At 43.4% G+C, this 16,977-nt stretch overlaps 1 non-coding gene across 1 annotated transcript; it reads right to left on the bottom strand.

Moving 5' to 3' along the window:
- Positions 1-9,965: 9,965 nt before the first annotated feature.
- Positions 9,966-10,103, bottom strand: LOC119926143. Its single transcript, XR_005450047.1, has one exon. It is a non-coding gene; the product is annotated as a small nucleolar RNA SNORA7 (small nucleolar RNA).
- Positions 10,104-16,977: the final 6,874 nt, after the last annotated feature.

Raw genomic sequence — 16,977 nt, 5'->3', positions numbered from 1 at the left:
TGCGGGCTGGGCTGGAGAAGGAAAGAAGGGAAGTGAGGTAGGAGGGGGCGAGGTGATGGACGGCCTTGAAGCCAAGAGTGAGGAGTGATATAATATGGACTCTGCTTATGTTGCCCATTTGTACTTCCCAAGCACTTAGTACAGTGCTCTGCACACAGTAAGCGCTCAATAAATACGATTGAATGAATGAATGCTTCTAGCCATATTAGTCAATCAATCAATCAGTTTGATTTATTGAGCAGTTACTATGTACAGAGACTGTACTATGCATTTGAGATAGTACAATACAACAAAATTAGCAGATACGTGCCCTGCCCATAATGAGCTTACAGTCTAGATGGGGAGATAGATATTAATATGAATAAATAGTTTATAATATATAATTTTGAGATATGTTCGTAAGGGCAGTGGGGTTAGGAGTGGGGCAAATATCAAATATCCAAAGGTCACAGAATCAAGTGCATTGGAGCTGTTCTTTTAAATAAGCTTATTTTACCTTTTTCATCATCAAATAGGATCCTGATTTATCAGGGTAGGGTGGTTATTTCCTTAAAATTTCAATGATGAAGACTCTGGCCTGCTAACCAGTTACGCAACCCCTGAGCAAAGCCTTTTTAAAAGCACTGCTCCTCCAGGAGGCCCTCCTCAATTAAGCCCTCATTTCCTGTCCTCCCACTCTCTTCCAGTGCTTAGAACAGTGCTTGGCACATAGTAAGCACTTAACAACTACCACCGTTATTCTGCGTCACGCTTGCCTTTGGATTCGCACCCTTAATTCACCCCTCCCTCAGCCTGGCAGCATTATTTTACTTTTACATATTTACCATTCTATTTATTTTGTGACTGATGTGCATAGAGCTTTAATTCTATTTGTTCTGATGATTTTGACACCTGTCTACATGTTTTCTTTTGTTGTCTGTCTTCCCCCTTCTAGACTGTGAGACTGTGAGTTCAGTAGGGACCGTCTCTATATGTTGCTGACTTGTACTTCCCGAGTGCTTAGTACAGTGCTCTGCGCACAGTAAGTGCTCAATAAATATGACAATGAATGAATGAATATGTACGTGTCCATAATTTATTTATTTACATTAATGTCGGTCTCTCCCTCTAGACTGCAAAGCTCGTGATGGTCAGGGTACGTGTCTACCAACTCTGTTATATTGTACTCTTCCAAGTGCTTAATACAGTCTTCTGTACACAGTAAGCACTCAATAAATACGATTGTTTTCAGAAAGGCCTTGAAGATGGGGAAAACGGTAGTCTACTGGATGTGAAGGGGGAGGAAGTGCCAGGATGATGATGGGAAGGTAGCATGGCATAGTGGTTAGAGCATGGGGCGCAAAGTCAGAAGGGTCTGGGTTTGAATCCCAGCACACCTACTTGTCTACTGTGTGATGCTGGGCACTTCTCTGTACCTCGGTTACTTCATCAGAGAAGCAGCCTGGCTAAATGGAAAGTGCCCGGCCTTGGGAGTCAGAGGCCATGGGTTCTAATCCTGACTCCTCCACTTGTCTGCTGTGTGACTTTGGGCAAGCCACTTCACTTCTCTGGGCCTCAGTTACCTCATCTGTAAAATGGGGATTAAGACCGTGAGCCCCACGTGGGACAACCTCATTACCTTGTATCCCCCCCAGTGCTTAGAATAGTGCTTGGCACATAGTAAGCGCTTAATGAATGCCATCATTATTATTCATCCGTAAAATGAGGACTAAGACTGTGGGACATGGACTGTGTCCAGCCTTGTATCTACCCCTGGGCTTAGTACAGTGCCTGGCACAGAGTAAGTGCTTAACAAATACCATAAAAACAAACAAACAACAAAGCGTTAGTGAGAGAGCGACAGCAAGAAGGATGAGAACGAGGCACGGTGAGTAGGTTGGCTTTAGAGGAACTAAATGTGGAAGTTGGATTAAGGGAGGAAAGCATTCATTCTTTCATTCACTCAGTTGTATTTATTGGGTGCCACTGTGTGCAGAGCACTGTACCAAGCACTTGGTACACTTCAAAGCTCTCCATCACCTCACCTCCCTTCTCACCTTCCATAGCCCAGCCCGCACCCTCCGCTCCTCTACCGCCGCTAACCTCCTCACTGGGCCTCGTTCTCACCTGTCCCGCCGTCGACCCCCGGCCCACGTCCTACCTCTGGCCTGGCATGTCCTCCCTCCTCAAATCTGCCAAATTAGTACACTTCCCCCCTTCAAAGCCCTACTGAAAGCTCACCTCCTCCAGGAGGCCTTTCCTGACTAAAGCCCCCTTTTCCTCTCCTCCCCCCTCCTCCCCATCGTCCCCACTTGCTCCCTCTGTTCTACCCCCCTCCCTGCCCCACAGCACTTGTATGTATATATGTACATATTTATAATTCTATTTATTTTATTAATCATCATCATCATCAATCGTATTTATTGAGCTATGTGCAGAGCACTGTACAAAGTGCTTGGGAAGTACAAATTGGCAACATATAGAGACAGTCCCTACCCAACAGTGGGCTCACAGTCTAAAAGTGATCTATTAATCATGTGTATATATCTACAATTCTATTTATTTATATTGTAATTCTATTTACTTTATTAATCATGTGTATATATCTATAATTCTATTTATTTATATTGTAATTCTATTTATTTTATTAATCATGTGTATATGTCTATAATTCTATTTATTTATATTGATGTTTTTTATGCCTGTTAACTTGTTTAGATGTCTGTCTCCTCCCTTCTAGACTGTGAGCCCCTTGTGGGCAGGGCCCTATTTCCTGCTGGATTGTACATTCCAAGCACTTAGTACGGTGCTGTGCACACAATAAGTGCTCAATAAAATGCAATTGAATGAATGAATGAGAAAGTACAATATAACAGTAACAGATACATTCCCTGGGAAACCAAGCCCTATTTTCTAATTCATCCTCTTTCTCTCTTCAGCTATCTAGATATGTAGAGGCATTCTTTAACTTTATGAAACCGTACATATGAGGATATATCATCATCATCATCAATCGTATTTATTGAGCGCTTACTGTGTGCAGAGCACTGTACTAAGCGCTTGGGAAGTACAAGTTGGTAACATATAGAGACAGTCCCTACCTAACAGTGGGCTCACAGTCTAAAAGGGGGAGACAGAGAACAAAACCAAACATACTAACAAAATAAAATAAATAGAATAGATATGTACAAGTAAAATATATATGCATCTGCACAGTTTCAAGTTTCAGACAGCTTGCATTCCTGCCCCATTTACAACGTGTAAACGTCTAGGTTCCCTGCTTGAACAGAGAAGAGATGTATTTCCTACGGGCAACTGCTCTGTGGTGGTGTGGCTGAAAGGGGAAGGAAGGCAGTAGTGGAATGGGGAACTCTGGAAAAATAATAATAATAACAATGACGGTATTTGTTAAGCAGTTACTACTACGTGTCAAGCACTGTTCTAAGCGCTGGGGTAGATACAAGGTAATCAGGTTGGACACAGTCCCTGTCCCATATGGGGCTCACAGTCTTAGTCCCCGTTTTCCAGATGAGGTAACTGAGGCACAGGGAAGTTAAGTGACTTACCCAAGGGCACTGCAGACAAATTAGAACCCAGGTCATCATCAATTGTATTTATTGAGCGCTTACTATGTGCAGAGCACTGTACTAAGCGCTTGGGAAGTACAAATTGGCAACATATAGAGACAGTCCCTACCCAACAGTGGGCTCACAGTCTAAAAGACTCCCAAGCCTGTGCTCTATCCATTAATCCAGGGTGGGGTTGTGTGCGGGAGCAGCACTACAATCAATCAATCAGTTAATCAATCAATGGTATTTACTGAGCATTTACCAAGTGCAGAGCACAGTACTAAGCTCTTGGGAGAGGACAATACAACAGAATTAACGGACACATTCTCTGCCTATAATAATAATAACAATAATGATGGCATTTGTTACGTGCTTACTATGTGCCAAGCACTGTTCTAAGCTCTGAGGTAGATGCAATCAATCAATCAATCAATCAATCATATTTATTGAGCGCTTACTGTGTGCAGAACAATGTACTAAGCACTTGGGAAGTACAAGCTACCACGTGGGGCTCACAGTCTTCATTCCCATTTTACAGAGGAGGTAATTGAGGCACAGAGAAGTTAAATGACTTGCCCAAAGTCACACAGCTGACAGAGCTGGGATTAGAACCCACGACCTCTGACTCCCAAGCCGGTGTTCTTTCCACTAAGCCATGCTGCCTATAACGACCTTATAGTCTTCAAGTAGTAAGGGTGTTTGTAAGAGAAGCAGCGTGGCTCAGTGGAAAGAGCATGGGCTTTGGAGTCAGATGTCATGGGTTCAAATCCTGGCTCTGCCAATTGTTAGCTGTGTGACTTTGGGCAAGTCACTTCACTTCTCTGTGCCTCAGTTCCCTCATCTGTAAAATGGGGATTAAGACTGTGAGCCCCCCGTGGGACAACCTGATCACCTTGTAACCTCTCCAGTGCTTAAAACAGTGCTTTGCACATAATAAGCGCTTAATAAATGCCATTAGTAATAATAATAATAATAATAACTGAAGACCCAATTTGAGGGTCACGGTTGGCTCCAAGAAGAGCCACTTTAACGACCCAAATGGCAGACCTTGGGCTAAGGTAACCTCCCAAATTAAGACATCTCCCACATTAACTAGTTTTAGCTTCCTTTTTCAGCTTAGGAAGAGAGAAATAAATTTACTGCATACAGATCCCATTAATAATATTCATAGTAATAATAAATGCCATTAATAATAATAATAACTGAAGACCCAACTTGAGGGTCACGGTTGGCTCCAAGAAGAGCCACTTTAATGACCAAAATGGCAGACCTTGGGCTAAGGTAACCTCCCAAATTAAGACAATCCCACATTAACCAGTTTTAGCTTCCTTTTTCAGCTTAGGAAGAGAGAAATAAATGTACCGCATACAGATCCCATTAATAATAATAATAGTAATAATAAATGCCATTAATAATAATAATAACTGAAGACCCAACTTGAGGGTCATGGTTGGCTCCAAAAAGAGCCACTTTAATGACCAAAATGGCAGACCTTGGGCTAAGGTAACCTCCCAAATTAAGGCAACTCCCACATTAACCAGTTTTAGCTTCCTTTTTCAGTTTAGGAAGAGAGAAATAAATGTACCGCATACAGATCCCATTAATAATAATAATAGTAATAATAAATGCCATTAATAATAATAATAACTGAAGACCCAACTTGAGGGTCATGGTTGGCTCCAAGAAGAGCCACTTTAACGACCAAAATGGCAGACCTTGGGCTAAGGTAACCTCCCAAATTAAGACAACTCCCACATTAACCAGTTTTAGCTTCCTTTTTCAGCTTAGGAAGAGAGAAATAAATGTACCGCATACAGATCCCATTAATAATAATAATAATAATAATAATAATAATAAATACCATTAATAATAATAATAACTGAAGATCCAACTTGAGAGTCATGGTTGGCTCCAAGAAGAGCCACTTTAACGACCAAAATGGCAGACCTTGGGCTAAGGTAACCCCCCAAATTAAGACAACTCCCACATTAACCAGTTTTAGCTTCCTTTTTCAGCTTAGGAAGAGAGAAATAAATGTACTGCATACAGATCCCATTAATAATAATAATAATAATAAATGTAATTAATAATAATAATAATAATAATAATAATAATAACTGAAGACCCAACTTGAGGGTCACGGTTGGCTCCAAGAAGAGCCACTTTAACAACCAAAATGGCAGACCTTGGGCTAAGGTAACCTCCCAAATTAAGACAACTCCCACATTAACCAGTTGTAGCTTCCTTTTTCAGCTTAGGAAGAGAGAAATAAATATACTGCATACAGATCCCATTAATAATAATAATAATAATAATAATAATAATAATAATAATACATGCCGTAATAATAATAAAAACTGAAGACCCAACTTGAGGTTCACAGTTGGCTCCAAGAAGAGCCACTTTAATGACCAAAATGGCAGACCTTGGGCTAAGGTAACCTCCCAAATTAAGACAACTCCCACATTAACCAGTTTTAGCTTCCTTTTTCAGCTTAGGAAGAGAGAAATAAATGTACCGCATACAGATCCCCAGAGGCTGGGTCTCAGGGGAATGAACAGGCAGTACCTCACCGCCCACAGAAATCTTCCAACTGACTTCCCTCCCTCTGTTATCAGGAGATCCTGGTTCTTCACCCCTACTTTCGCAGAGGGGTCAGCCTCTTTCCAGCAGATTCTGAGGGCTCACATAATGTTCCAAACAATTCTGTTGAAGGGATTTCATTCATTCAGTCATTCATTCATATTTATTACCGTGTGCAAAGCACTGTACTAAGCATTTGGGAGATTACAATACAATGACAAACAGACACATTTGGGGCCCACAATGAGCTCACAGTCTAGAGGGCAAGACAGACATTAATATACATGCATACATAAATACTCCTCTCAGAGTTGCACCTGGAGAGTTTCCAGTGCTCTACCAGTCTTGGCTATGGGAGGGAAAGTCAAGCGGAAGTAATTCTTCCTCCCTTCAAAGCCCTTCTGAGAGCTCATCTCCTCCAGGAGGCCTTCCCAGACTGAGCCCCCTTTTTCCTCTCCTCCTCCCCATCACCCCCCCACCCTACCTCCTTCCCCTCCCCACAGTACTTGTATATATTTGAACAGATTTATTACTCTATTTATTTTACTTGTCCATATTTACTACTCTATTTTATTAAAGATATGCGTATAGCTATAGTTCTATTTGTTCTGGTGGTTTTGACACCTGTCTACATGTTTTGTTTTGTTGTCTGTCTCCCCCTTCTAGGCTGTGAGCCCATTGTTGGGTAGGGACCGTCTCTATATGTTGCCGACTTGTACATCCCAAGCGCTTAGTACAGTGCTCTGCACACAGTAAGCCCTCAATAAATACGATTGAATAAATGAATGAATGATGCTGCACAAGTAACAATAATAATAATGATAATAATAATAATAATAATAATAATAATAATAATGGTATTTGTTAAGCACTTACTATGTGCCAAGCACTGTTCTAAGCCCTGGAACAGATGCAAGGTAATCAGATTGTCCCACCTGGGGCTAACAAGTCTTGATCCCCATTTTACAGATGAGGTAACTGAGGCACAGAGAAGTTAGGTGACTTGCCTAAAGTCACACAGCTAAGTAGTGTTGAGTGGTAGATTTTTAGAGAACTTTCTACTTAGGCAACCTTCTTTCACATGTTCTCATGTTGCTCATAATGTTTTAGAAGACAAGTTGCAAATCAATAGCATTTGTCCATCAGTGATGTTTATTGAGAGCCTGCTGTGCACAAAACAAGGTGCTTAACACTGAGGTGAGGACAATAGAAGTTGGAGATGGGATCGTTGCCCTCAAGGGGTTTGCAATCTAAATGGGGAGATAGATGGGCACTAAATTCACAGATAGCAGAAGGAAGAAAAGGGGTAAGGTGCCTTGTTTCATGAATAAATAAGAGGGCCCAAGTACAATTCCTAATTTTTCTTTAATGGTATCTGTTAAGCACTTACTATGTGTTAAGCACCGCTCTGAGCTCTGGGGTAGAAATGAGGTGATCAGGTGAGTCAGAGTGCCTGTCTCATACAGGGCTCACAATCTGGGTATTTAAACACTACAGGAGGTTGAGCATGTTCCAGGGTTGAAGTGCTGAAATGACACTTGGGAGCTACAGAGAAGCAGCGTGGCTCAGTGGAAAGAGCACGGACTTTGGAGTCAGAGGTCATGGGTTCAAATCCTGGCTCTGCCACTTGTTAGCTGTGTGACTTTGAGCAAGTCAGTTAACTTCTCTGTGCCTCAGTTCACTCATTTGTAAAATGGGGATTAATCAATCAATCAATCAATCACATTTATTGAGCGCTTACTGTGTGCAGAGCACTGTACTAAGTGCTTGGGAAGTACAAGTTGGCAACAAATAGAGACAGTCCCTACCCAACAGTGGGCTCACAGTCTAAAAGGGAGAGACAGAGAACAAAACCAAACATACAAACAAAATAAAATGAATAGACATGTACAAGTAAAATAAATAAATAGAGTAATAAATATGTACAAACATATATACATATACACAGGTGCTGTGGGGAAGGGAAGGAGGTAAGATGGGGGGGATGGAGAGGGGAATGAGGGGGAGAGGAAGGAAGGGGCTCAGTCTGGGAGCCCCCCGTGGGACAACCTGATCACCTTGTAACCTCCCTAGTGCTTAGAACAGTGCTTTGCACATAGTAAGCACTTAATAAATGCCATTATTATTATTACAAGATGGAAAATTAATTAATCCTCTGCCCTACCCTTTCCCCTCCCCACAGCACTTGTATATATTTGTAAGTACTCTATTTGATTTGTACAAATAGATAGCTATAATTCTATTTATTCTGATGGTATTAACACCTGTCTACTTGCTTTGTTTTGTTGTCTGTCTCCCCCCTTCTAGACTGTGAACCCATTGTTGGGTAGGGACCATCTCTATATGTTGCTGATTTGTACTTCCCAAGGGCTCAGTACAGTGCTCTGCACACAGTAAGTGCTCAATAAATATGATTGAATGAATGAATGAATACCCATTCCATTCCTAGCTTGGGCAGTGGCGCACAAGTGGAAGGCAATCTGCTACAAGTCAAATACTCACCCGTGCTGGGCAGCAGTGGCACGGGAGAAAGTCAAGGGTGGAGACTCGAGTTGACTGTGTGGAAGGTTGCAATAGTAAGCCACTTCCATATTTTACGGATACACTACCAGAACGATTGCAGATGGAGAGCGAGGCGTTCTGGGAGAGATGTGTCCGTCGTGTCGCTATGGGTCGGCAACAACGCGATGGCATAAGACAAGGCAATACATAAATAAATAAATTACAGATATATACATATGTGCCGTGGGGATGGGAGGGAGAATGAATGAAGGGAGCAAATCAGAGTGACGCAGGAGGAAGTGGGAGAAAGGGAGAGGAGGGCTTAGTCAGGGAAGGCTTCTTGGAGGAGATGTGCCTTCAATCTATCCAACTGCCAGGCCTGTATTGTGACCTGATTGTCTAACAGAAACATGCCACATCAATATCTGTAGGGTTGTTTTGTTAGAGGCAGGGAAAGAGCCCCCCTCCACCCATTCCCCTGCCCAATTTAAATCGCTCCTGATCCTCTCATGAGGATAGACATTTTGAGGGAGCCCAGTCTAGTATTTTACACTAAACAGACACTAGTAGAGTGCTCTGAAAAAAAGTATCCCTCAGTATCACACTCTGCACATAATAGACACTAAAAGCCACTCCGCGACATAACTTTCCAGTACTTAGAACAGTGCTTTGCACATAGTAAGTGCTTAACAAATGCCATTATTATTATTATTATTTCCTGTATATATGTTTGTACATATTTATTACTCTATTTATTTATTTATTTATTTTGCTTGTGCATATCTATTCTATTTATTTTATTTTGTTAGTATGTTTGGTTTTGTTCTCTGTCTCCCCCTTCTAGACTGTGAGCCCACTGTTGGGTAGGGACTACCTCTATATGTTGCCAACTTGTACTTCCCAAGCGCTTAGTACAGTGCTCTGCACACAGTAAGCGCTCAATAAATACGATTGATTGATTGATTGATGTCCTCACTTCTGTCAATAACAGCCCCATCCTCCCCAACCCAGCCTCAACTGAAGTGTCGGCCTCCACTCTTCACTAACATTCAACTCTCACAGCCAGTCTGCGGCTGAATCCTGGTGTTTTTTCTTGTACGTTTCCTGGTCTTGTCTCATGCTGTCGAGTCATCTCCGACACATAGTGACGCCATGGACATCTATCTCCCAGAATACTCCACCTCCATCTGCTATCATTCTGGTAGTGGATCTTTAATGTTTTCTTGGTAAAAACATGGAAGTGTTTTACCATTGTCCCCTTCTGCGCAGTCAACTTGGATCTCGCCCTGAACTCTCTCCCGTGCTGCTGCTGCCCGGCAGAGATGAGTTTTGACTTGTAGCAGATTGCCTTCCACTTCCTAGCCATTCCCCAAGCTAGAAATGGAATGGGTATGCTTCTGCTTGACTCTCTCTCCCGAGGTCGAGACTGGTAGAGTACTGGAAACTCTCCAGGTGTGACCCTGAGAGGGAATATTTCCTACATTCATCCCTTAATCTCCACCTAAATTGCTACCCCTGTGATATGCCCCCATCTAGACTATAAACTCATTGTGGGCAGGGAATGTGTCATTTATGGTTTTATTATACTCTCCCAGATGCTTAGTACAGTGCTCTGAAAACAGTAAACTCTCAATCAATCAATCAATCAATCAATCGTATTTATTGAGTGCTTACTGCGTTCAGAGCACTGCACTAAGCGCTTGGGAAGTACAAGCTGGCAACATATAGAGACAGTCCCTACCCAACAGTGGGCTCACAGTCTAAAAGGGGGAGACGGAGAACAACACCAAACATACTAACAAAATAAAATAAATAGAATAGATATGTACAAGTAAAATAAATAAATAAATAGAGTAATAAATATGTACAAATATATATACATATATACAGGTGCTGTGGGGAAGGGAAGGAGGTAAAATGGGGGGGATGGAGAGGGGGACGAGGGGGAGAGGAAGGAAGGGGCTTGAATGAATGAATACAAGCACTGGTCTTGCCTTGGATTATCACATTAGCCTCCTCGCTGGTCTCCAAGCCTCATTAGTCTCTTCCCCCCTTCAATTTACCCTACACGCTGCTCCTTGAATCATCTTCCTGAAGTGATGGTTTGGCACACATCCCTCCTCTCCACCAAACCCTTCAATGGATCCTTGCGTCTCTTCAAATAAAAACTCCTCACAATTAGCTCCAAGACTCTCCACCATCGGGCCCCTCCTAACCTGATTATTCTCTTTATCCGCTATCCCTCAGTAGGCTTGTTTTTAGTCCTCCTAACCCAACCTTCTAGCTGAACCTCACTTTCGATTCTCCTACCTTGGTTCCTTCCCGCACACTATTCTTCCAACTTGGAACTCCCCCCCTTCCCTCTCTCCCTCCCTCCCCACATCAGATAAAGTAAGATTCCTGGAGGAGGAAATGTAACTTCAGAAGAGGCGTGAAGATGAGGAGAACAGTGGTCTGCCAGATGTGAAGGGGAAGCAATGTGGCCTAGAGGAAAGCAGCCTGGGAATCAGAGGCGAGTAACTTAATTTCTCTGTGCTGCAGTTACCTCCTTTGTGAAATGAGGATTAAATCCTACTCCCACCTTCTTAAGCTTTGAGACTCATGCGGGACAGGTAGAGTGCCCAGTCTGATCAGACCTTAGTATAGTGCTTGGCCCAATAAATGCTTATATGTACCATTTAAAAAGGAAAAGAAAAAGCAAGTTCCAGGCAGAAGTGAGGGAGCAAGCAAGAATCAATGACATGAGAGTGGGGGTGGGAGAAAAAAATACAAATATAACTGATAACTTTGGAAGTGTTTTATCCATTCAATCAATCATATTTATTGAGCACTTACTGTATGCTGGGCACTGTACTAAGCACTTGGGAGAGAGCAACACAACTATCTTCTAGATTGTGAGCCCACTGTTGGGTAGGGACCGTCTCTATATGTTGCCAACTTGTACTTCCCAAGCGCTTAGTACAGTGCTCTGCACACAGTAAGCGCTCAATAAATGCCATTGAATGAATGAATGAATATAGCTTTAATTCTATTTGTTCTGACGATTTTGACACCTGTCTACGTTTTATTTTGTTGTCTGTCTCCCTCTTCTAGACTGTGATCCCGTTGTTGGGTAGGGACCATCTCTATACGTTGCCGACTTGTACTTCCCAAGCACTTAGTACAGTGCTCTGTACACAGTAAGTGCTCAATAAATACGATTGAATGAATTAATTAATTAATTCATCTTCCTTACATGGGAAGATTAGTGCTATGATTTATGTCATGATCTGGATCAGAGAAGCACCATGGCTCAGTGAAAAGAGCACGGGCTTGGCAGTCAGAGGTGGGTTTTAATCCCGGCTCCGCCAATTGTCAGCTGTGTGACTTTGGGCAAGTCACTTGACTTCTCTGGGCCTCAGTTCCCTCATCTGTAAAATGGGGATGAAGACTGTAAGCCCCACATGGGACAACCTGACCACCTTGTATCCCCCCAGCGCTTAGAACAGTGCTTTGCACATAGTGCCGACTTGTACTTCCCAAACACTTAGTACAGTGCTCTGCACACAGTAAGCGCTCAATAAATACGATTGATTGATTGATTGATTGATAAAATGCTTGCTGTTTGACCTTGGAATGTCATAACTTCTCTGTGCCTCAGTTCTCCTGTTCTCCCTCCTATTTAGACTGTGAGCCCCATGTGAGACAGGGACTGTGTTCAACCTATTTAACTTTTCTCTACTCCCAGTGCTTAGAACAGTGTTTGACACATAGGAAGTGCTTAACAAATATCAATTTTAAAAAACTCAATCCCTCCCTCTGCCCATCCGCCAAGCTAGCTCTCTTCCTCCCTTCAAGGCCCTACTGAGAGCTCACCTCCTCCAGGAGGCCTTCCCAGACTGAGCCCCTTCCTTCCTCTCCCCCTCATCCCCCTCTCCATCCCCCCCATCTTACCTCCTTCCCTTCCCCACAGCACCTGTATATATGTATATATGTTTGTACATATTTATTACTCTATTTATTCATTTATTTATTTTACCTGTACATATCTATTCTATTTATTTTATTTTGTTAGTATGTTTGGTTTTGTTCTCTGTCTCCCCCTTCTAGACTGTGAGCCCACTGTTGGGTAGGGACTGTCTCTATATGTTGCCAACTTGTACTTCCCAAGCGCTTAGTACAGTGCTCTGCACACAGTAAGCTCTCAACAAATATGATTGATTGATTGGTATTTATGGAGAGATTTCTGAAGGCAGAGCACTGTACTAAGTGCTTGGGAAAGCACAACAGTAGAGTGGGTAGACATAATCCCTACCCTCAAGGAGTTTACAATCTAATGCAGCGTAGCTTAGTGGAAAGAGCATGGGTTTGGGAGTCAGAGGACGTGGGTTTTAATCCCAGCTCCGCCATTTGTCTGCTGTGTGACCCTGGGCAAGCTACTTCTCTGTGCCTCAGTTACCTCATCTGTAAAATGCGGATGAAGACTGGGAGCCCCACGTGGAACAACCTGATTTCCTTGTATCTACCCCAGCGCTTAGAACAGTGCTTGCCACATAATAAGCACTCAAAAAATACCAAAATTACTATTATTACTATTATTGATGGGGAGACCAACATTTAAAAATGCATTTTATTAAGCTCCTACTATTTTCCAAGCACTATGCTAGGCACTGGAATATATAACCGACAATTCAGACCTGGTCTCTGTCCCACAAGTAACTCAATGTCACAGCTGGGGAGAACAGACGTTTTAAAGTGGTATTTATTAAGCACTTACTATGTGCCAAGGACTATACTTAATGCTTGGGTAGAAGCACAATAATTAGGTCTGAAACAGCTCCTGTCCCACTTGGGACTCAGTCCAAGTAGTAGCAAAATCAGGTTTTGACCCCCATTTTATAGATGAGGAAACCGAGGCACAGAGAAATTGCCTGACGTCACGATTAGATTCCCAGGTCTGTGCTGTTTCCACTGGGCCATGCTGCTACTCCACTTAAAAAAAAGAGAATAAACTCCAAACAGTAGGAGCAAAACACATAAATTGTTGGATTGCTCTTTGAGAAGGATCCTCTTAACATCTTCAGATATGAAGGAGTGCTTCATTAGTCTTGCTGAAACCCCTGAGCTGACCAGTTATGCTTGTGAAGCAGCATGGCTCAGTGGAAAGAGCACGGGCTTTGGAGTCTGGGGTCATGGGTTCGAATCCTGGCTCCGCCACGTCTGCTGTGTGACCTTGGGCAAGTCACTTAACTTCTCGGAGCCTCAGTTACCTCATCTGTAAAATGGGGATGATGACTGTGAGCCCCACATGGGACAACCTGATCACCTTGTATCCCCCCAGCGCTTAGAACAGTGCTTTGAACATAGTAAGTGCTTAACTAATGCTATTATTATTATTATTATTATTATTACTACTCTTTGCTGTAGAATTAGTAGACACAATTCCTGTCCTCAAGGAATTTACACTAAAATAAATTACAGGTAGAGAGAAGCCACAGAGTTTAAAGATCTGTACATACATGTGCCATAAGGGGCAGAGGTCATAGTAGTACATAACTGAGAAGCAGCGTGGTCTAGTGGATAGAGCACGGACCTGAGTCGAAAGACCTGGGTTCTGATCCTGCCTTCGCCTCTGTTCTGCTGTATGACCTTGGGCAAGTCACTTCAGTTCTCCGTGCCTCAGTTACCTCATCTGGAAAATAGGGATTAAGACTGTGAGCCTCACGTGGAACATGGACTGTGTCCAACCTAAGTAGCTTGTCTCTTGTCTTATGCCGTTGAGTCGTCTCCGACCCATAGCGACGCCATGGACACATCTCTCCCAGGACGACCCATCTCCATCTACAATCCTTCTGATGGTTTATCCATAGAGTTTTCTTAGTAAAAATATGGAATATGGAATTGCCTCCTTCCACGTAGTAAACTTTAGTCTCCACCCTCGGCTCTTTCCCATGTCACTGCTGCCCAACATAGATGAGTTTTGACTTGCAGCAGATTACCTTCCACTCACTAGCCACTGCCCAAGCTAAGAATGAAAATGCCTCCGCTTGACTCTTCCCTCCCATAGTCGAGACTGGTAGAGAACTGCAAACTCTCCAGGTGTGACCCTGAGAGGTGTAGCTTGTTTCTACTCCAGTGTTTTAGAACAGTGCTTGCCACATGGTAAGTGCTTAACAAATACCATAAAAATAGAACAAAACAAACCAAAAAACTGCTTAGGTGACACATAAGTGATGAAGGGGCAGTAGGAGAGAAATAGGGTGGGAAGATGAAAGATTAATCAGGGAGGAGATGAGGTTTCAGAAGGGCCTTGAAAATGGGGAGAGCAGTGGTCTGCCTGAGGTGAAGAGGAAGGACATTCCAGGCAGAAGGGAAAATGTAAGCAAGAGGTCGGCAGCAAGAAAGATAATAATGAGACACAATGAGCAAGTTGGCTTGAGAGGAACAAAGGGTGTGAGCTGAGTTATAGTGGGAGAGGAGCCAGGATAGTAACGGAGAGAGAGCTGACTGAGTTCCTTAAAGCCAATTGTCAGGAGTATCTGCTTGAAGTAAAGGATGGGTGTAACTATTGGAGGCTTTAAAGGAAAGGGGAAGCAAGGTGACCTTAGAGAAAGCAGTTACAGTGAATTCAGCAGGGAGGAGGCTAGAGTATAGAGGGTCAACGAGGGAGTTTGAAGAGAGGAAGTGGAGGCAGTGAGCGTAAACCACCCGCATGAAGACTTTTGAAAGGAATTAGTGGGAGGAGGATTGGGCAATAGCTAGATGTTGCAGTGGGGTTGAAGGAGGGTTCTTTTAGGAGAGGGGACATATGGAAATGTTTGAAAGCATTCATTCATTCAATCGAATTTATTGAGCCCTTACTCCCATCCTCCTGTCTCTCCCCACTTCAATCCACAGTTCACGCCGCTGCCTGGATCGTCTTTGTGCAGAAACACTCTGGGCGTGTTACTCCCCTCCTCAAAAATCTCCAGGGGCTACCAATCAACCTATGCATCAGGCAAAAACTCCTCACCCTCGGCTTCAAGGCTGTCCATCACCTCACCCCCTCCTACCTCACCTCCCTTCTCTCCTTCTACAGCCCAGCCCGCACCCTCCATTCCTCTGCTGCTAATCTCCTCACTGTGCCTCGTTCTCGCCTGTCCTGCCATCGACCACCGGCCCACATCATCCCCCTGGACTGGAATGCCCTCCCTCCGCCCATCTGCCAAGCTAGCTCTCTTCCTCCCTTCAAAGCCCTACTGAGAGCTCACCTCCTCCAGGAGGCCTTCCCAGACTGAGCCTCCTCCTTCCTCTCCCCCTCCTCTTCCTCATCCATCCCCCCCGCCTTACCTCCTTCCCCTCCCCACAGCACCTGTATATATGTAAATATGTTTGTACATATTTATTAGTCTATTTCATTCATTCAATCGTATTTATTGAGTGCTTACTGTGTGCAGAGCACTGTACTAAGCACTTGGGAAGTAGTGTCTAGAAGAGTCATAGCCAATGGGTCGAGGAGCACCGGCCACAGGCCACCGACAACACCCACCGCGGGTGGCAGAAGGGGAGGCACGGACCGAATTAGGGCACCACAGAGCATGCGCCCGGTGGCTCTCTCACACACACACACACACACACACACACACACACACACACACACACACACACACACACACACACACAGCGGAAAGGCAACACAACCCATGTGCACTTCGACCAGCTTTTTTCCTCAGTTCCAACTCGATATTGTTTGGCTCAGGATCCCAGCTAGAGAAGAGCGTGAGCATCTCAACGAGGAGCGGGCGGCTGTGAGGGGCCAGAGGCAGGTGTTTATTTATTCATTTTATTTGTACATATTTATTCTATTTATTTTATTTTGTTAATATGTTTTGTGCTGTTGTCTGTCTCCCCCTTCTAGACTGTGAGCCCGCTGTTGGGTAGGGACTGTCTCTGTATGTTGCCAACTTGTACTTCCCAAGCACTTAGAACAGTGCTCTGCACACAGTAAGAGCTCAATAAATACTATTGAATAAATGAATGACAGAATACTGTACTAAACGCTTAGAAGTACAGTTCAGCAATAGAGACAATTCCTGCCCACAATGGGCTTACAGTCTAGAAAAGGGGAGACAGACATCAAAACAAGTAAACAGGCATCAATAGCATCAATATAAATAAATAGAATTATAGCTATAATAGTGCTTTGCACATAGTAAGTGCTTAACAAATGCCATTTTATTATTTATTCATTCATTCAATCGTATTTATTAAGTGCTTACTGTGTGCAGAGCACTGTACTAAACATTTGGGAAGTACAATTCAGCAACAGAGACCAACAACGGGCTCACAGTCTAGAAGGGGGAGACAGGCAACAAAACAAAACATG

Source organism: Tachyglossus aculeatus, chromosome 3 (genome assembly GCF_015852505.1).
Source record: "Tachyglossus aculeatus isolate mTacAcu1 chromosome 3, mTacAcu1.pri, whole genome shotgun sequence".
In the NCBI taxonomy this organism is placed as follows: Eukaryota; Metazoa; Chordata; class Mammalia; order Monotremata; family Tachyglossidae; genus Tachyglossus; species Tachyglossus aculeatus.
This window is presented reverse-complemented; position numbering and strand designations above follow the sequence as displayed.